The 21,831-nt window shown below is 36.8% G+C and overlaps 1 protein-coding gene across 5 annotated transcripts in view; it reads right to left on the reverse strand.

Moving 5' to 3' along the window:
* The window catches only part of LOC106877062 (uncharacterized), an 80,915-nt gene that overhangs the window by 27,964 nt on the left and 31,120 nt on the right, over nt 1-21,831 (reverse strand). Inside the window, exon 1 of one of the 5 annotated variants that reach the window (XM_014925854.3) lies at nt 349-440. The exons of 2 other annotated variants lie outside the window; for them this stretch is intronic. The gene's annotated coding sequence lies outside the window, so the exon portion shown is untranslated. Of the gene's footprint in view, nt 1-137; nt 441-21,831 lie in introns of those variants that run through there. 2 more of the 5 variants (XM_052966902.2, XM_089350391.1) reach the window with 2 other exon arrangements.

The following is a 21,831-nucleotide window of genomic DNA, read 5'->3' on the forward strand; positions in this document are numbered from 1 at the left end:
AAGAGTTGCACAACCTTATTAACTTTGGTAATAACAGTTCTTTAACCCATCAAATCGAATTGTTGTCTATAAAAACCACGGCAGAAAATACAAATGCAATAAAGAAGTTTTCTAAACTATAAAACGATAAGACTTACCTAATCTATTAATGGACCGTCCGAAACTTTTTTTAGAACAAATACATAAATGAAATGAGAGTTTTAGAGAAAAATAAGACAAACCTCTACTGATAAGATTTATATCTGGTGTAAGAGCTACAATAAGCGGTGGAAAATCTATTGGGCAGGAAATAATTTGCATAAAATGATTAAATGAAAGAAAATGTGGGACGGTTTAATTTCGTCTCACCTTTTTGTTGATCTGTCACCAATTGGAATGTTAGAGTTATCCTCCCTTGCACTAAACCATCGGACAGTTTACCTTCCCCCCTCTTTGTAACTAGAAAGCCATCCAGGTAGTGTAGTAGTAAGTAGGTTTTCTTAGTGATAGAGACGTTGTCCCCCCGCCTACATGTTCCATTACAGATCTCAGGCACTGAAGTTATTATATTTCAAAAGTGTAAAACCAAAAACCAAAATGAAAATATAAAAATGCTTTCACGATTTCTACTTACGTGGCTATAAAATTGTCGTGTAACACGAGCTGAACAATAGTTAGCAAATTGATAATGGTATAGTCATCGTAATATAAAACGCTTTCTTCACTACTTTAGATACAATAAAGTAAAAAAGTTACGGGTCACAATTAGTTTTAATGACAATTAGATGGAAGAGAATAAATACCCAGGTAAAACTATTTTAGAAAATAAAGATTCTTGTTTATTCTACACGTGTCTATTTCACAAAGGTGTGTCCACGAAATATTTCTTACAATACGAGATGAATTGTTAACATGGGAAAAACAGAAAAACACAAATGATTAAGCAAGTTGTATTAGCTGCTATATACTGATGTGAAACTGAATTTGTTGTCCGGTTTAAGGATGGTGGGTTACGCAGAACCGTTGGAGCGTCATGCGAAATGAAGTGTTATATAGAGTAACGGTTCGTTCAGCTCTTAATTAAAATCCCGCCGTAGTTTAACTTTCCTTTTCTGGGGTCATAAAAAAGTACCAATCAAGTACTGGGATCAATATAACCGTCTGTTCACCTCTCCAGTTTATCGCCCTGTTCAACGCCAGACCCTTGAGCAGAGTCCTCGTTTGCAAGTAAGTCAGGTCTTCAGTTTGAGGGGTAACTTCCTCCCACTAGTTTCGTAGGCCATAAAAAATGTTTTGGGCGCAACCCTTCGTTCTATCTCTGACTAAGCCACCAAAAATGTAGGGATTAGAAAACTTGAAGGAAAAAAAAAAAACCAAAAAAAAAAAAAAAAACCCAACACCCTCCATTCACTCATTCGAATGAAAAGCCATGTTCCCATCCCTAAAACTAGCTTTCAAACCCGGAATAATTTAGTGTTAGCATAATGCAAAAATGCTAAATGAGGTTTAAAAATTTAATTAGAAGTACTTGCAATGAGAAAAAGGCAACCTTATCATTATTTAAATCCGTTTTCCACATTGGCAATGGATGGACGGTTTGACAGGGCCTGGTGAGCCGCAAGGCTGCATCAATGTCAGCTTTGGTATAGTTTCTATGGCTGGATGTCTTTCCTAATGCTAAACACTTAAGTGTGTACTAGGTGCTTTTCTTCATGCCACCAGCATGTGAGATTGCCCTCTTGACTAAGAGGGTGAGGAGGGTCCATTGAGAGGTGGAAATAGTTGTGCGTCATGTGTTGAGAGACTAAAAAGTAGGATAGAGGGACAAGCCCAGGCGTCTTGCTATAGAGGAGATACATGGTTACTCCACATTATATAGTGGTGGGTGGGAGTAGATGGAAAGAAGGGAGATACTGAAGGTATGTTTCAGTACTTTTGGCCTTTCTCAGTTAAGTATACACTTCCTCATACATGCTGACATAGTGATAAGATAATCATTAAGTGTATAACATTATACACAAGTACAAACGAAAAGTTAGTATTTGGATTAGAAAAAAAAATCACTGAGATTAATTGCACAAGGATGCCATCTGCATGAAAAATGACAGTTAAGAAACACTAAAACAGCAAATTAATGGGATTGAATTATAGTACATTTTGAAGATTAATGAAGTTAGTTTTCTTTCTTTCATTTGTTTTATTTTTTTCTTAATCAAAACACTTTTAAACTCATCTTTTTTGAATGAATTATTGTTCATTTTCTAATCTTGTTTTCTGTTTTTTTTTTTTTGTTGTTGTAATTTTTCTAAGTAACTCAGACTCGATGCAAAATGAATTGAAATTTTGAAATGTAGAAATGAATTAAGACATTTTCAAAAACTGCTTCCAGTTTTTTGTAATAAGATCAATTTTCAATACAGCAAATAAAATTTATTAAAAATACAGTTTTTCTGTTGAATTATATATAGCTAGCTAAGTATCCATAAAAGTTTATAAGATTTATTTCTATTCCTGTTGAGTAATTTTTAATCTTTCTACTCCAGGCCTTGTTCCAGTATCTTGTGTGTCATTTGGTTGTCTTTCAGTTACTTTTGCTGTTTTTGTCAAACCTTGCTCCATTTTCTTCATGTGTTTCATTTTGTCTTCTTTCAATTATTCTTTTTATACAGAGTATTGCTTTACTTTTCTTGTGTTTGTTTTGTGACACTACTACTCTCTAACACATCCATAATGGACTTATGATAATCATCTTTCTGCAGTTCAAAGTTGAATAGCTTCTCTACAACAGAGATCTTAAACTTGTTCTGTTTGTAAAGTCATTTCTTCAATTTCTTACTCTTACACTCTCACTACTCTTCAACATATTTTCTCCTCCTCCTCCTCTATACTGTTGCCTCTCTTTCCCCCTATCTCATTAAAAATCTACCATCTTTTCTCTTCATTTCTTCTCTTTAAATAATATAAACAAATTTCTATCTTATACTAACTATCTAATTCCTTCTATCACATATCTGTTTTTTGTTTTTACCTCTCCTACAATACTTTAGTACTTACACTGTCTCTTTCAATTTTTATTTCACCACTTCCTTATATTTCAGTTTTTGCTGACATGACTGTCTCACGAGCATTATTAACTGCTGACTATTTCTCTCTCAACCCACCTCCTACACTGTCACTCCCCTACCTATTTATCTAACTTACTTCTCTTTATAACACTCTCTCTCTCTTTCACCTCTTTTGTCACAGCTACTGCTGTCCCTTTTCATATTCCTATACATGAAAGAAACACAAAAACTAACAAAGAAAAAAGAGTTACTTGACATTTTATATAAAAAATGACTAATAAACAATTTGCATTGAGATGTCATTTCTATAAATCCATTGTAGAAGTTGTTGCATAGCCCCAGGTCAATCCAGATCAAGCAAACTGATGAGCAAAGGAACTTCACCTGAAATCATCCAGTTTTTTTCCCCCAAGGAACCTAAAACCACATTATCCAAGATGTCCTTTTTAACACAGCAGAGTGTGAGTGAAATAAATTTGGCTGTTATTTCTAGCAGATCAGCAGCTATGTAGAGGTTCACTCGTTAGCTCTAAGTTGTTTATTCTCAAGTCATTTCTGATCAAGGCCTCCTATAATCAAAGACATTCAGCCGTGACCACCTCTTCATCAGGAATAACATGGACTGCATCATAGAACGTGTCATTTTTTAAAGTTGGTTTATTATGATTTGAGAGAAGAGATTTGGTTGTTATGTCTCACAAGTCAAGTGATTAAGTAAAAGCTTCCATATTGGCTCTTATAGAAAAAATATTTATTAGTTAAGTGCTGGTAGGGACACCATATTTCATTATGTGACCATAGTATACTACAAAGTATATCAAAGTCTTATAAGTCAATAATGTGTCCTACCTGTGTTAGCAGTGCTATTACTTCACTTTTCAAAGACATCTCTACAGATACTTTATAGAAATCAGAGGTAGCACTGATTTGTTATGATCGAAACAAATCAGAGCTGGCTATAATTTCTATAGACTATCTGCAGTGATAACCTTAAAAAGTGATATCTGTTAGTATCCACCTAACAATCAATCAATATGTAATGCTGAGTTTCCATGAATAACTTATGGACCAAATATAGCATTCCATTATGTAGAGACTCTATGTAAAATGTCAGACTGAAGTAGTTTTAGAGAAATTTACCCTATTTGGAAAAATAAGATTATAACAAAGATTTGTATATATTGTTTTTAAAGAGCAACACTAATTTCAGTTGTCTCTATGGATGTGAAATATGAGTGTTAGCTGTTGAACAGGATCTTGAAATGAAATGTTATTGGAAGATCCTACAATGTTAAAAAAACTGTTGAAAAAAACTGCAAACCATGAAACTTTTACTCGTTCCAGTCATTTGACTGTGGCCATGCTGGAGCACCGCCTTTTAGTCGAGCAAACCGACCCCAAGACTCATTCTTTGGAAGCCTAGTACTTATTCTATCGGTCTCTTTTGCCAAACCGCTAAGTTACAGGGACATAAACACACCACCATCGGTTGTCATGTGATGTTGGGGGGACAAACACAGGCACACAAACATATACATACATATATACGACGGGCTTTGGTCGGCCCAAGGCTATAATAGAAGACACTTGCCCAAGGTGCCATGCAGTGGGAATGAACCCGGAACCATGTGGTTGGTAAGCAAGCTACTTACCACACAGTCACACCTTTAAAAAGGTTGGAAATGAAGTGGTCTAATCATGTAACACATCAAAAGGGCATTCTACCTCTCTAACAAAGATTAATTTTGGACAAACACCTAATAATAGAAGAATAGGAAAACCACAAAGAGGTGGTGGTGGTTGAGAAACATTAATGCATGGACAGAGAAGATGGAAGAAAACATGGTTAGCTGATGATGATCAGGTAAGGTGGAGTGTGTGTGTATGTGTGTGTGTGTTGTGTCCCTTATTGAGAACTTACAGCCTCCTGAAAGTACTGATTTTAATTGATTAATCGTTTATATTACCACCAAAAAAGAAAATGAGGAGCTTTTAAGTTTCAGGAATGAAATTATAAAAGTTGCTTTGAGTCTTTTGTAATAAGATCTATTTATGTTGCAATTAAAGCTAATTAAATCTAATTTATCAGTTAATTCTTTCTTCATGTGAAAGGTCTAGGGTAAGAGCTAAACTGTTGATAACTTTGTAGTTGTTTTGGCAAACCGTCATCATGTGCTCTTTCAGTCCTTACCTCCTGTGCCACCAGATAATTGTGGTTGGAAGATTGCCAACAAACCCAGCAGTCTTTTGTTGAGAGACCACTGCAACTACTTAATTTATTTTTTTTACTTCTTTGACACCAAAAAGTAAGATATGCAAGGAGAGAGACAAAGGGAAGAAGGCGCTTTTTAGTCTTGTAAGGGACAACCCCTATAGTGTTAGTAGCAAGATAAAATGCACTCAGTCTTTGCTGTGAATTGGTTGGTAGTTATAGCGGAACTGAGCCATTGAAACCATGCCAAAATATTGGTATAAACAACAAAGTTGACTTTTAATTTGTTATTTTTTTCTGTTGTTATGCAGTCCAGATGACAAAGAATTAAGGTGGATGGAGAGGGGATATAAGGCCCATCCAAACCATGTCAACATGGAAAAATGGATGTATGAGGATTATCATGATACGATTAAATTATTGGTGAAGTTAAAAAAAAAAAGGTTTCAATTATAGAGGTATGACCATGCTGGGGCATAATCTTCAAGGGTTTTTTTTCTTAAAGTTAATCGTATTGATCCCTGTACTTATTTCATTGAACTTTATCAAATGACTTAACTTGCCCTTTAACACAAAGGGACACAACTTGATACACTGGTATGCACACATACACACACACAAGGGCCTTTCATACAGTTTACATCAGCCAAATTCCACTCACAAGGAACTGAGTGAAATTTGGCAGAAGACAGAAGACACTTTCCCAAATTGCCATGCAGTAGATTTGATCCTTCTATTTTGAAGCAAACCTCTTAACCACGTGTGTGTGCGTAAGAGTGTATAAGGTACAGAATAAGGTTTAAAAAATATTTTATATGCACATGAATCTACTGTATTTTCACACATACACACAATCATCATCATCATCGTTTAATGTCCACTTTCCATGCTGGCATGGGTTGGACAGTTTGACTGAAAACTGGTAAACCAGGAAGCTGCACCAGGTTCCAATCTAATTTGGCAAGCTTTCTATGGCTGGATGTCCTTCCTAATGCCAACCACTACAAGAGTGTAGCAGATGCTTTTTACATGCCACACACAGATACACACACATATATATATTAGTGACGGTGCGGCCTAATGGTTAGGCTGTTGCATTCCTGATTGTTAAGTTGTGGGTTCAATTCCTAGACCAGGCAGTGCATTGTGTTGTGTTGTGTTCTTGAGCAAAACACTCAGTTTCATGTTGTTCCAGTACTCCTTTTGACCAGTGATGAGGTGGGGTGGATCTCGGCCTGCTCACTTAGCCAGTGGGGTGTCATCGTTGGAAGGCTGAAACAATGCAAAGTGCATTGTGACCAGCTATGTGGAACAACATCTGAAAGTCTGGTCAGTCGCGTGGTATATACATACATGTATCACAGATGAACAAAAGGCATCATTAGAATTAAATAAATACATTAGGGACTTTTAGACAGAAACATCATCTAAGAATAATCTTTTTTTTTTTGATATTTCAGCTATCCATCAGTTGCAATAGACATATGAATAAAATCAATAAATAAAACCTCCATTGAGACTAAACTAATTTTATTTTCATAGCACATTTAATCTAATAGACAGACACAGCAGAATGTTAAAATATCTAGAATACTTCATTGGAAGATACAGTCCAACAGCAAAAGTAACTAAACCCTTTTGCTACAAACCCACCTGAAACTATGATACAAACTCCCTGTTTTAAAGAGATCCAAATTAAAAGCCTCACATCAAAATTTCTTGTTGATTTATGTTCCAAATGCCAGGACAAAACTGTTTTAATAAATCCTTCATTATTTTAAACAAATTAACTGAATTAAAGGAAGCATCGAAAAAATAAATATGATAACAAAAGGGTTAAGCAAAGTATAAATGCCATTATATACCAAGACAGTCTTTCTAATACAAAATTGTTTGCCTCTGTTTAACTATCAGCAGTGAGGAAACTAAAAGAAAATAATAATTAAAAAAAAAAACTGGGTGTCTATATTAGTACTTTTGGTTGAAAATAATGATGTAAATTTAGTGCATATCACTAATGATATTTTGTAAATACCACAAGACTGTAGAATCAAGGCCAAGCACAAAATTAATAATTTTATACCTCCAAATGAGGCAGGGTTGTGATGAAAGCCAACGATATATTTAATATTACTAACTTGATAATATGTTTCCAAAACGAATTACTGAATTATCTAAAAGTATATATGGATATATTTTGTAGCTTATTCATAGAAAGCAGGGCAACTCCCCAGACCTTCTTTCAAGGTTACAAGACTGGTAGGAGACAATTAGGTGACAAATTAAACAACCCAAAATTTGATATAGGTTCGATATAGGTTTCTTACTTTATGCAATTCGCAGAAGTATTAACGTAGGAGAGAATTAAATAACTAATTAACAATGGAAATAAAAACTGCCTATATTGGCTCTCCTCTATTAATACAAAGAATTTTAAGTGTATGTACAATTGAATTACCAGCTAAAAGATTTTGTGTTCTAATTCACTGAAGGTATCTTATGAAACATATTTAGTAATTGTACATTCTTAAGCTTAGTTAGGTGGCAAATTAGTAAAATTAGTAACATATCGAACTAAATACGTTGCAGTATTTGTTTCAGCTCTAAGTTTCAAGTTCAAATTCCACTGAGGTTAACAGTGTCTTTTAAACTTCTAGTCAATAAAATAAAGGACAAGGCTGGAATTGTTAGAGCTTTGGACAAAATATATTCAAGCTTTGGACATTCTCAATGCACAGGCAGATGTAGCAGACTTCTATGCATGTAGCCAACAAAATGGTGTCTTGCAGAAAATTACTTGTAGGAGTGGGGAATCATCTTAGTTGTCATTCATAAAAATTCCATGACAAATACTATATTTAATGGCATAAAAGATATGGGAATATTAGACACGCTCCTATTTCAGAGGTGCATATTCACGAAAATAATTTCAGTGCATTAAAACATGTAATATAAGCCTAATGTTACATACTGGATCCTGGGGTGATATTTGCGAGACATTTTTCGGACAAAAGTGCATCTCATATCATCATCATCGTTTAACGTCCGCTTTCCATGCTAGCATGGGTTGGACGATTTGACTGAGGACTGGTGAACCAGATGGCGACACCAGGCTCCAATCTGATCTGGCAGAGTTTCTACAGCTGGATGCCCTTCCTAACGCCAACCACTCCGAGAGTGTAGTGGGTGCTTTTTATGTGCCACCGGCATTAGTGCCAGTAAGGCGATGCTGGGCACAGGTGCCGTCAGGATTTTGCTTTCACTTGCCCCAACAGGTCTTCACAAGCCCTATTGAAATAAATCACCAAGGGTTGTTTATAAATCTGATGACAAGAAAGGACGAGGCAAGGATGAAACGTGAGGAAAGGACGAGGCAAGGATGAAACGTGAGGAAAGGACGAGGCAGGGATGAAGCGTGAGGAAAGGAAGAACAATCAGAGTAAATTGTTGGAAATAAGTAAGATAATCAGGTAATACTAACAGAAGTAGATTGATGTTCTATTTAATAATTTATTTTTCACGTTTGATAAATATGGAAGCAGTTTTTCCTCAGAATTTTGAGCATTAAATTTTTGTCACATAGCAAACACTTAAAACAAGGTTTTATACTATTGGATATGTAAGTGAAAACAAGGACACAGTTTTTTAAAGCTTTGGACTGGTCTGATAGCTTCACAGAAAAAAAAAAAATCATTGATAAAATAAGGACAAACAAAACAGTCATTCTTAATTTCCTGCACCCAAATAGTAATAAAATTAGTCATACATTTTACACATACTTCTTTCATAAAATAGTCTCATGTATCAGTGAAACAGGTCAACTATGTAAGCACCCTTCATTTCTGTTACCTGGACAGTCAGGTGAAAAAGGTACCGAGAGACTTTTTTTTTTTAAGTGTGGTGTGAGTTTTCTAGTTGTTAACTTTTAGTATCTCTAGCAACTATATTTCAACTAATGTCTACTAAAAAATAAAGCTTGTAGTAGCTTTTTTTTTCTTCATATTTGTTAATTTATCACTTCATAAAAAACTTAATACTTTCATTTTAAACCAACTGATCATGTTTTAGATTATAACATTTAAATACAAGGAAACAAAGAAAGAAAAAAGGAGGTTAGGCAGCAGAAGAGGGAGCGTGAGGGGGCAGTGGGCCACATATCCCATAACAAATGGTGTGCTCACCTGTGCCCCTCCCCACCAATCATGACCACGATGGCAATGCCATGGAGAATGGCCAGCAGCATTCGCTGAAGAAGCCGCTCTACCTCATGGGGCTCATTTCTCAGACAGGCCACTGTTAGCTTGCTTACCAACCACATGGTTCCGGGTTCAGTCCCACTGCGTGGCACCTTGGGCTAGTGTCTTCTACTATAGCCTTGGGCCAACCAAAGCCTTGTGAGTGGATTTGGTAGATGGAAATTGAAAGAAGCCCGTCGTATATATGTATATATATATGTATGTGTGTGTATATGTTTGTGTGTCTGTGTTTGTCCCCCCCAACATTGCTTGACAACCGATGCTGGTGTGTTTACGTCTCCATAACTTAGTGGTTCGGCAAAAGAGACCAATAAAATAAGTACTAAGCTTACAAAGAATAAGTCCTGGGGCTGATTTGCTCGACTAAAGGCGGTGCTCCAGCATGGCCACAGTCAAATGACTGAAACAAGTAAAAGAGTAAAATTGGTAGTGTAGGGTCTGAGAACACCTGCAGTCTTGATGGCAATTGGCACAAACTGATAGTAGCTGGTCAGGTCCCTGTATTTATTTAATTTTTCTCTCTTTATTTTATCTTTAAATTGTTTTGCTTTTGATAAAATCACTGTTAGCAAAAGTCCTACAGAAAGCACCATACAGATTTCATATTGCTAAAAACAATTATGAAATACATTTTCTTCGTTAAGAGCTGCCCCCATGCAACAACATTAAACAAGAACACCTGGCAAATAAGGGAACGGTGATCATAGACAATTAAGAAAGGTGATAATATTAGTTGGCTTCCTTGTGAAAACAGAAAGAATCAAATAAATGTAAGTCTTAATAAAAAAAGGGGTGTGGAATTTTATCAAGTTGGGAAGTGAATGTTTAATAAATTGATGAGAGATAGTATCAACAAGGAGGTAATTGAAAGAAAATATTTATATAATTATATACTGTGTCAGTGAGAAAAGAGAAAAAAATAAGGTAAAATATAGAGATATTTTGTTATTGAAGCAATTCTCGTCTCTGCCGGTTATAAATAAGTGTTTTTGTAGGGCGCCAACTGACAATATGCTATAAAGTGTTTTAAATTCTCAAATAGAGGAAACATTTAATAAATTATTTCATATGCGATAAAAGCTAGCAATTATAACCATATGGTACATTATATGTTATATAAGTGTAGATAATTGCAGCGTTTATGCTACATATGCCTACTTTAGGCAGAGTTCAACTTTTATTTCCTGGCAGAAGGAGGCAATTAAGGAATACACGATGGGTACGTCAAGAAAATACATCACCTGCTAATTCTTACTGTGTGTGTGTGTAGAATGGTGTAGAGGAAATAGGTGACATATTTTCAATGACAATTTTGGGAACAAAAGTGTTGTTGGTTACAGGTTTCTAATAAACTGACCACTGGATCATTACATTTATGATAGAAAGAGTAACAAGGGACTGTCTATGTATCTCAGTGGAATACCACAAGGTAGTTTTGTTTGACACATCAAATTATCTTTTACCACTAAACATCATTATTCACACACACAAAACGGGTCTTTGCAGTTTCTACCTACAAGTTCTTATAAAAAAGAAAAAAAAAAAAACCCTTCCAATTGAGTTGCACCATTTTCGTGGCCACTAGCAGATCAAAGACAATCATTGCACATACAAAGCTAATATATCCCTTCTCCTGAACATGACTAGAAGGTAACAAGAACCCTCAACAGCCCCACAAATGCTAGGTCTCACAAACACTCAATATCTTTTATGGCAAATACATATCCTTAATTTAGCAAAGACTGCATAACAAAGGCTACTGGCCTTCCTCTTCAGGAACCAGAGAGTACTTTGACCTTCAACAACTATTAAACAATTACAAAGCTCAGGTGGGACCCATAATAGAATTCTGCTCTCACAATTAGAACATCCAGATATTCTAGACTTCATATAGAAGAAAATTAAGAAAAAAAGAAAAAAAAAAGAAAACAAACAACCCCCACCACCCTAACTCCAGACTGATTGGCATAAAGTCACTCCACCATCGACACACTCTAACCTCTGACTAACAGACATGCTTTTTGCCTTTTCTTTTGGTTCTACTGAGTTGACTGGTCTCGTGTCACAAACATCCAAGTATTTCCAACTCGTTCCTCTCCCCTCACTTATATTGTGTCCTCCATTTCCCTTCCTTAGCCTTGTACTATGTCCTCACCACTGCAGTCAATCCACACCACTCTCAAGCAGCCCTCAGGAATTTTTTTCAATGCTGGCAGTTTTTTCTTGAAACCATCAACTTACAACCATGTATGAAGAACATCAACTGCATCAGTCCTGCCATTTTCAGAAGGCCTGTGATGGCCTCAGGCAAATCCCTTCTTCCAGATCAAACCAATTAAAAAGCAAAAAAAAAAAAAAAAAAAAGCTCCACTCAATCTGAGGGTATAAAGGACACTTGCTCAAAGTGCAGCATGATGGGATTGAACTTGAAAGCCTGTGGTTGCAAAACAAACTTTAAACCACACAGCCATGCTTATTAAACTAAGCACTGAGCTTAGTTCACAATGTGGTAGTAATTCTTAGTTGTAACTATTGTACTTCACTAACATAAAAAATCGCGGCCACCACAGCTTTCGTTTCTCTTTCCTAAAGCACTTAAAATTTCCTGCCTAAGTGACAGAGAAAACAATGGAAAGCCATATCTAAAAAAACGTTATCAGACAGAGTCATTGTAAGTTATATCTGGAAAGACACAATTTTATGAATGAATGGTAAAGATAGTCTCCACAATCTAAAAAAGGTTATCAAATACAGTCATAGTAATTTATGTCTGGAAGCATGGGTTTTATGAATGGATACTTACTGTTGTAAAGACTGAGTGGTGTTAATGTATGTCAGTTTGCTGAACAAAATTGAAACTGCCTGGATGTGGAAAATGAGCTGAATAATACGAAATAGAATCAATGGCTGTCATTGATGTTGTTTGATCCGTGATCAATCCATATCACATATTCCGATTATCAATGACAGCTCAACAATGACCCTCTCCAACCAGAAATATATTCTATTTTAGGGGTATTTAGGAACACATTATCTAATATGTCTTCCTCATTTTTAAGATGGTAGGGCATTACTTGAGGGAAATTTGGCTGTTATTTCTAGTAAGGTGAATGACCACAAAAGGTTCTACATTGGTAGTTTTGCAGGGTAAAATGGTTATGGGCAGGAATCTTTATATCATCAATAACAGAACCAAGAAATCAGTGAAAGAGTGTCTGTCCTGGATTAGGATTTGAACAGAAAGATTTAACTTTTCTCAACAAGTTTTCTTTATTAACCTTTATAGAAAGGGTCATACCTACAGTTTTTCATCTTGCTCTGATGAACTTTCTGGTACCCTCTGTCATTTGCTTATCTTCCCAGGTACGTAGTTTCTCTTTTGAGCTCCATGTTAGTCATAACTCTTTTTGTTCTAATAACTGTTTTTTCTCCTATTGCTGCTTTCTGGAACTCACCACCATCATTTTGTTTTACTCTGGTCTACGATATGTCCCTTACACTACAGTGGCCTCAACCCTTGCTTGCAAGGGGATTGACAAAGGGACAGTGATAGCCAAGGAAATTCAGATAGTCCTAACAGATCCTCCAAGAGTGGTGTGGTTAAACTTGAGCAGATTGATATTAGTATGTGACGGTGTCATGTAAAAAGCACCCAGTACACTCTGCAAAGTGGTTAGCATTAAGAAAGGCATCCAGCTGTAGAAACTAAGCCAAAACAGACTTTGGAACCTGGTGTGGCTCCTGGCTTTGCCAGTTCCTGTCAAGTCATCAAACGTATGCCTGCATGGAAAATGGACATTAAATGTTGATGATATCTGTAGAGGAAAATATGTGGGTAATAGGTAAGGAATTTTAAAGTAATGTATCTGAGGCCAAAAAAGACTTGGCTGTGAAGAGAAGACCAAACACAGCAAGGCAGAGCGAAGGCAGATACAGCAAAATGTGAGATTCAGTATTTGGTTTGTGTCTTGGATAGGGAACTGAGACACTCCTGCCTCATTTAGTAAGAGAAAAAGTTAAAAGAGAAATATGATTTGTTGGCAGAATAACAGATCTTCATAGACAAAACCAAATATTGTCTTCACTTTTATCTTTCACTTTTATCCTTTATTGAACTGTGACCACATGGGGCACCCCTCTGAAGGGTTTAGTTGCATGAATTGACTCCAGTACTAATTCCTAAGTTTGGCACTTATTCTATTGATCACTTTTGAACACTATCTGTCGAGCATTGGTGGGGACTAAAAGCACACAAACAGACAAGTTTTCACACAATTTCTGTCTTCCAAATTCACTCACAAGGAATTGGTCACCTCAGTGCCATAGTACGAGACACTTGCTCAAAGTGCCAAGCTATGTAACTAAACTTGAAAGCATCTTAACGACACAACTACGCCTGTGTCAAGTCATTTGACTGTGGCCATGCTGGAGCACCGCCTTTAGTTGAGAAAATTGACCCCAGGATTTATTCTTTGGATGCCTAGTACTTATTCTATTGGTCTTTTTGCTGAACTGCTAATTTACGGGGATGTAAACACACCACCATCGGTTGTCAAGTGATGTTGGGGGGACAAATACAGACACACAAACATACATATATATATATATATATATATATATATATACGACGGGCTTCTCTCAGTTTCCGTCTACCAAATCCACTCACAAGGCTTTGATCGGCCCGAGGCTATAGTAGAAGACACTTGTCCAAGGTGCCACACAGCGGGAATGAACCCGGAATCATGTGGTTGGTGAGCAAGCTACTTACCACACAGCCACTCCTGCACCTATTTAACAATTTATAGAAAATAAAATTTACCATTTTGCAGTTCATCTGCAACCCTCATTGGAACTGTACTACAAGTAATAATTCCATTGTTCATATCAACATGTAATAAATGTATTTCTTTTAATACAGTGGTTAAACTCATAAATGTCAAGTCATTAGACAACAAGCACAATGAAAGAGTAGCGTCTATATGTTTACTCAATCTGCTAGAAATAGCAACCAAATTTCTCTATGGTCACATCGACTAATGTGATCCTGGATATGCTGTCTGAAAATAAGTGGGATGGTCAAGGCTGTTAGACCTTTGATCAAGGCAGTCCTGGACTAAACAACAACAACAATACTCAACTAATTGCTAACTCAGTCTGCTAGAAATAGCAGCTACATCTTCCTCTGTTGTCATGTTAGCTAATGTAATCCTAAAAATACTATGTCTCAAAACAGATGGGATGGTCATGCCTTTGATCAGAGCAGTCCTGAGCCTAAACAACAACAACAACAACAAAATGATCTGATATTTGCTTGATGTAAGTCTGACAAGAAGGAAGAGAATGGGTATGAGCACTGTGTTGACTCATCAGAATATATTATGTATAATAGAAACACACTGAAGTCATTGCAGTTGGTTAATAAGAAGAAGAAGAAAGCAATTTCAGTTTAGTTGTGGAGATGTCAGTTGTGACAGACTGTTTTACCAGGACTGGAACAACTGGTGCTATCAATGAATGTTCAGTCATTCGTTGTAATAAAAGACGGAATGGTGAGAAGTTCTTTAAGTGTAGAGTGTCTTGAGAGAGGGAAGGAGGGAGAGGTAGAAGGAGAGGCAGGGAGAGGGAGAGAAAGGAGAGAAAGGAGAGAGCAGATAGAGGAGAGAGAGATGGAGAGAGAGGAGAAAGAGAGATGGAGAGGGGAGAGAGATGGAAGAGGAAGAGAGATAGAGGGGGAGAGAGAGAGAGACAGAGAGAGAAGGAGAGAGAAAGAAAGAGAGAGGAGAGAGAGAGGAGAAAGACAGAGAGAGGAGAGAGAGAGAAGGAGAGAGACAGAGAGAGGAGAAAGAGAGGAGAGAGACAGAGGAGGAGAGACAGGGAGAGGAGGAAAGGAGAGAGAAAAAAGGAGAGAGAGATAGAGATAGAAGAGAGAGAAGAGTTAGAATCAGAGAATGTGTGTATATGAGAGGGAGAATGAGGAGAAAGAGAGAAAAGAAATAGAGATTGAATGGAAAAAATGAAGAGAAAGAAAGTGAAAAGAATGAAAGAAAGAAAAAATTGAAAAAGAGAAAAGTACCAGGAAAGAAAGAAAGAAAGAGAAAAGAGTAGGAAAGGAAAAGGAGAGAAAGTGAAAGAAAAAGGAAAGAGAGTAGAAAGAGAGAATAGGTGAGAGAAAGAAAGAGGAAAAGATGTAGATAGAGAAACAGAATGTGTCTTTGTGAAAGTAATAAGATCTTGTAGTAGTTAGCTTTGGTAGATACCATATATTAAAGATTTCCTGACACCACTAATGGAAAAACACTTTTAACAATACACTTTAAATTTCATATTTCACAGCCTAACTTGCAGACATATTACAAAAGATAACTTAGACATTACATACTTTTTATTATTTCATACGTTTTTTTTTTTTTTCTCCTTCACGAAAGAATAAAACAAAATAAAAATAAAACTACTCGTTTATTCATATGAAGTTTATATAATACAACGAGAGATATTGCTGACGTCTTCATAATTAGAAACCTGGAGATTGCTGAAGTCTTATATAATACAAACCTAGAGATTGCTGTAATCTATATAACAGAAACCTACAGATTACTGAAGTCTGTATAAATACAATCCAAGACATTACTGTCGTCTGTATTATACAACCCCAGAGATTGCTTAAGCCAATATAATATAAACCTACACATTACTGCAGTCTATACAACACAAATCTAAAAGCTGCTGTTGTCTTATATAATACAAACCAAGAGATTTCTATACTTTCATATAATACAAGCTTAGAAGATTGCTGTAGTCTTTAAGACAAACCTAGAGATTTTGCTGAAGTCTGTATAACAAACCTAGAGCCTGCTGTGGTTTATATAATACAAACCTAAACATTGCTGAAACACATATTATATATCTATCTTTTACTAGTTTCAGCCATTAAGACTGTGGCCATGCTGGGGCACTGCCTTGAAAAATATTAGTTACATGAATCGACTCCAGTACATGTATTTTTAAGTTCGGCACTTATTTTATCTGTGTCTCTTGCTGAACTGCTAAGTTATGGGGATGTAAACACACCAACACCAGTTGTCAAGTGGTGGTGAGAAACAAAAGGCACACACACAAACACGACAGGCTTCTTTCAATTTCCTTCTACCAAATCCATTCACAAGGGTTTGGTCAGCCCGAAACTATAGTAGAAGACACTTGCTCAACATGACATGCAGTAAAACTGACCCTGGAACCATGTGGTTGGGAAGCAAACTTCTCACCATACACACACACACATATATATATATATATATGGACTGGCTCCTGTGCAGGTGGCACATAAAAAACACCACTTGAACGTGGCCGTTGCCAGTACTGCCTAGCTGGCCCTCGTGCCGGTGGCACGTTAAAGCACCCACTACACTCTTGGAGTGGTTGGCGTTAGGGAGGGCATCCAGCTGTAGAAACTCTGGCAGATCAGATTGGAGCCTGGTGCAGCCATCTGGTTCGCCAGTCCTCAGTCAAATCATCCAACCCATGCTAGCATGGAAAGCGGACGTTAAACGATGATGATGATGATATATGTATGTATGCCGACCTGAAGTTATGGAGGTCAGAAACACAGATAAAGAGAACACACACACACACATACAGGCTTCTGCATAGTTTCTATCTTCCAAACTCACTCGCAAAGCTTTGGTTGGCCTGGAAATATAGCAGAAGTGACTTGCTAAAGTTCCACACAGTGGTATTGAACCTGAAACTACATGGTTGCACAGTAAGCTTCTTAACACACAACCATGCCAAGCATTCCAGTCATGACCATCCCAGTATATTTGCAAAATGAATCTAGGATTGCATAATTCGATATCCTTCCATTTATAAGTTGGTAACAAGTGATTTGGAAGAATTTTAGCCACTATTTTTAGAAGGTTTAGTATCCCTGTAGCAACTCCTTTATTGGCAAGAGAAAGTCTTGAGCAGAGGAGATAAAGAACTAGGCAGATATATGAAGATTAAGAAGGGATTACAAAAGTTATAATTTAGGAATTAACACCAATAGAAAGTTTTGAAATCTTGGTAACAAACTTTAATCCAAATACGGCTTTCTTTTGATCAAGCTAATTTACATCCCGTTCCAGAATGATATAATTAGTTACAAGCTTGTAATTCATCTCATTAACCTCAAAAGGATGGAAAGTAAAGTTGATTCTAGAAAGATTTGAATTTAAAATGCAGATGGACAAAACTAAGTACTGAAAAACCTAGAGTCTGACATCAATATTTTGGCCAATACCATTTTTATCTTTTACTTGTGTCAGTCACTGGACTGTGGTCATGCTGGGGCACTGCCTTGAAAGGTTTTAACTGAATTGAGACCTTAGTACTTATATTTTTTAAAAGTCTGGGACTTACTCTATAGGTCTCTTTTACCAAATCACTAAGTCATAGAGGGTGTAAATAAACCAACACAAGCTATCAAGCAGCACGAGGAGGTGATAAACACACAAAAATGGGCTTCCACACAGTTTTCATTCTAAATTCACTCACAAGACACTGGGCAATAGTAGAAGACACTTGCCAAAGTGTGCTGTACAGTGGGACTGAACCCGAGACCACATTGTGGGGAAGTAAACCACGAGTTTCTTATAAGCACACAGCCATGTCTTATTTTATCTAAAAGACTACTTACTATTTCTGTATTTGTGCAAAAACCATAAAAGCTACCAAAACTGGAATATCAACTCTAACGAATGCAATACGTTTTAAACATTTTAACTTTGATTATAATGGCATTCTCTCAAAACATTTAACAGATCTGTTTCCAGAAAACAGACATTTATTTCTTACCAATCTTATTTTGCACAAAAAACAAAATGTCTTTGCGAACTTGCAGTCTTAACCCAAATTCGCATGTGACATAAACAAGACTAGGTCTGTTGGTTTAATGAATCAATCAACATTACAACAATATATTGTATATTTGTAACTGAACTAAAATACAATCCACAGGTCGAAAGGAAGATTGACTAGAATGTTAACTTTATTAATATGACATTTCCCAGCTCCATTTTGATTTCCACTCAACAGTTCTTATAAATGTTTCTTTATTGATCAGTTCATGTTTGTCACTGATGTGTGTGTGTGTGTGTGTGTGTGTGTGTGTGTGTGTGTGTGTGTATATATATATATGCACACACACAAGTGTATGTATGTGTGCATGAGTATGTATGTGGGTGTATATATATATCTATCTTTCACTTGTTTCAGTCACTGGACTGCGGCCATAGTGGAGCACTGCTTTGAAGGGTTTAGTCAAACAAATGGACTTCAATACTTATGCTTTCGGTCTCTATTGCTGAACCAATAAATAAATTACAGGGTTGTAAACAAACCAACACCTATTGTGAAGCAGGGATGATTCTCTCTCTCTCTCTCTCACACACACACACACCATATAATCTGGAATACAAGATAGCTGGTCAGTCTGCTACAACACCAATTAAACCATGCTACTCATAATGAAATTCCCCAAAGCAAGCCAATGTAATCTGGATAATAAATCTGAAGCAAAATATCAGAAACTTGAACTACAGAATCAGACATTCAGATACGATCACAAGATGTCCACTGAACACAACAGCCAAGCTACACCGTAAGATAAAAGGGATTATATACGATATGCACAAGGGAAAATTAATAACTTTAAATCATGAACTCAGGACCTTGCCTTGGGTAAGAAACTTCTTTATTGAAACGATATCAATAAACCATCGTTAAGCGTAAATTTGCCTTTAAGCTACAAATTGTGTGCCAACAAATGAAAGAAAACATCTCTTAGATCATTTTGGTCTCAGGCCTGGAATTAAAAGGATTCCAGCTATAATATATATATATCATGGTTGAATACAATCAGGAAGGAATATTGTAGAAACATCAACAGTGAGGAGTACAACTATTGATTCGTAAATGTTCAGTAAATCTGTGGTGGAAAGCTGAATAAAGAGAAAATAGTTGGATACTGAATGTCACTCGCACGTATGGCTAAGTAAACTATGGAAGGCCAAAATCGACATCAAACTGGTATATTGTTTTCATTTTGTAACCACGATTGAAAATATTGATTATGTCACATCTGTGACAATATTACACAGGATTAGCAGATGCTTCGAAATATCATCAAGGTTATACCTTCATAAGTAGCTGTTGTTGGCACTCCGTCGCTAACGACGTCGAGGGTTCCAGTTGATCCGATCAACGGAACAGCCTGCTCGTGAAATTAACGTGCAAGTGGCTGAACACTCCACAGAGTGTGACAAGGCTGGCCCTTTGAAATACAGGTATAACAGAAACAGGAAGAAAGAGTGAGAGGAAGTTGTGGTGAAAGAGTACAGCAGGGTTCGCCACCACCCCCTGCCGGAGCCCCGTGGAGCTTTGAGTGTTTTCACTCAATAAACACTCACAACGCCCCGGTCTGGGAATCGAAACCGCGATCCTATGACCGCGAGTCCGCTGCCCTCACCACTGGGCCATTGCGCCTCCACTTCATAAGTAGCAGGACGTTACTAAAACAATAGGTATTGTGCAGGTATGGCTGCGTGGTTAAAACGCTTGCTTTGTAACCATGTAATTTTAGACTCAGTCACACTGTGTGGCACCTAGGGCAAGTGTCTTCTTCTATAGCCCTAGGCTGATGAAGACGTTGAAAACTATGGAAGCCTGTGTGGAACTGTGTGATTGTATATAATCACTCTGTTGAACTCCTAGTGTGAAACCGATTAGTAAGATTGGCCAGAATGGGTATACGTATAATACACTTTGATTAATGTGTGTGTTTTTGTGTTTGTCACCAGCATCAATTGACAACCAGTGTTGGTTTGTCTATATCCCTGTAACTCAGCAGTTCAGCAAAAGACCAACAGAACAAATACCAGACTAAATAAGTACTGGAATTGATTTGGTTGCTTAAACCCTTTAACAAGATGCCCAGCATGGCTGCAGTCCAATGACTGAAACAAGCAAAATAAAAAAAAAAAGAATGTTATCTGAAAATTACCTTGAGATAAATATTGGTTTCAAATTTTGGCACAAGGCTAAGAAGTTCAGAGGAGGGATAAGTCAATTATATTGAACCCAGTGTTCAACTGGTACTTAATTTATCGAACCCGAAAGGATGAAAGGCAAAGTCAACCTCAGCAGAATTTGAACTCAGAATGTAAAGACAGACGAAATACTGCTAAGCATTTTGCCTGGCGTGCTAATGTTTCTCATCTCTTTATTGCCCACAGGTGGCTAAACATAGAGGGGACAAACAAGGACAGACAAAGGGATTAAGTCGATTACATCAACCCCAGTGCGTAACTGGTACTTAATTTATCGACCCCAAAAGGACGAAAGGCAAAGTCGACCTTGGTGGAATTTGAACTCAGAACATAATGGCAGACGAAATACTGCTAAGCATTTCACCCGGTGTGCTAACGTTTCTGCCAGCTCACCACCTTAACCTTGGGATAAATATTAGAAGCATTTTTGACATTTAGGACATCCATATGTTTTAAGACAAAGAATAGTGGAAGAAAATTCTTTCATAGATGTTTGGAACAGGAAATAAAAGTCCAGCAGATGTTAACATTTCATTCAAAATCAGCGGGGAAAGAACATTTAAAGGCAACTGCCTTAAAACATAAAACTTCACCACCCAGATTATACAGTCACATAATTATTGACACACTTGGTTATGTTACTAAAATATAGAGGCGACAATCTTTAAGAGTTGGAGTTTTCAGACAAATGAAATAATGATCATTTAACATATATTCCAGAAATTTGATATAAGTGGGACAATAAAAATATGCAAAGCATTTTTAAAGTTCAGCATGTAACTTCTATAGTGTAAATTCAAACATGGTTAGATTTCTTAGAAGCCAGCCTTTTCTTAATGAATTCGAAGAATTTATATATTAATTCTTTGAATTCGTTGTTTCAAAAGAGGCTAGCTTTATATAAAATGTAAAGGAATAAGGATTTGGAATCCAGGCAAGTACCTTATTAGCATTCAGATATAATCCAGATGTGGTTAACCACATCAATAATAGGGAACATATGCGGGTTCAGTCCCACTGCGTGGCACCTTGGGCAAGTGTCTTCTACTATAGCCTCAGGCCGACCAAAGCCTTGTGAGTGGATTTGGTAGACGGAAACTGAAAGAAGCCAGTCGTATATATATATATAAATATGTGTGTATATGTTTGCGTGTCTGTGTTTGTCCCCCAACATCGCTTGACAACTGATGCTGGTGTGTTTACATCCCCATCACTTAGCAGTTCAGCAAGAGAGA

This window comes from Octopus bimaculoides, chromosome 4, assembly GCF_046866305.1.
Source record: "Octopus bimaculoides isolate indiv1 chromosome 4, ASM4686630v1, whole genome shotgun sequence".
NCBI classification, from domain to species: Eukaryota; Metazoa; Mollusca; class Cephalopoda; order Octopoda; family Octopodidae; genus Octopus; species Octopus bimaculoides.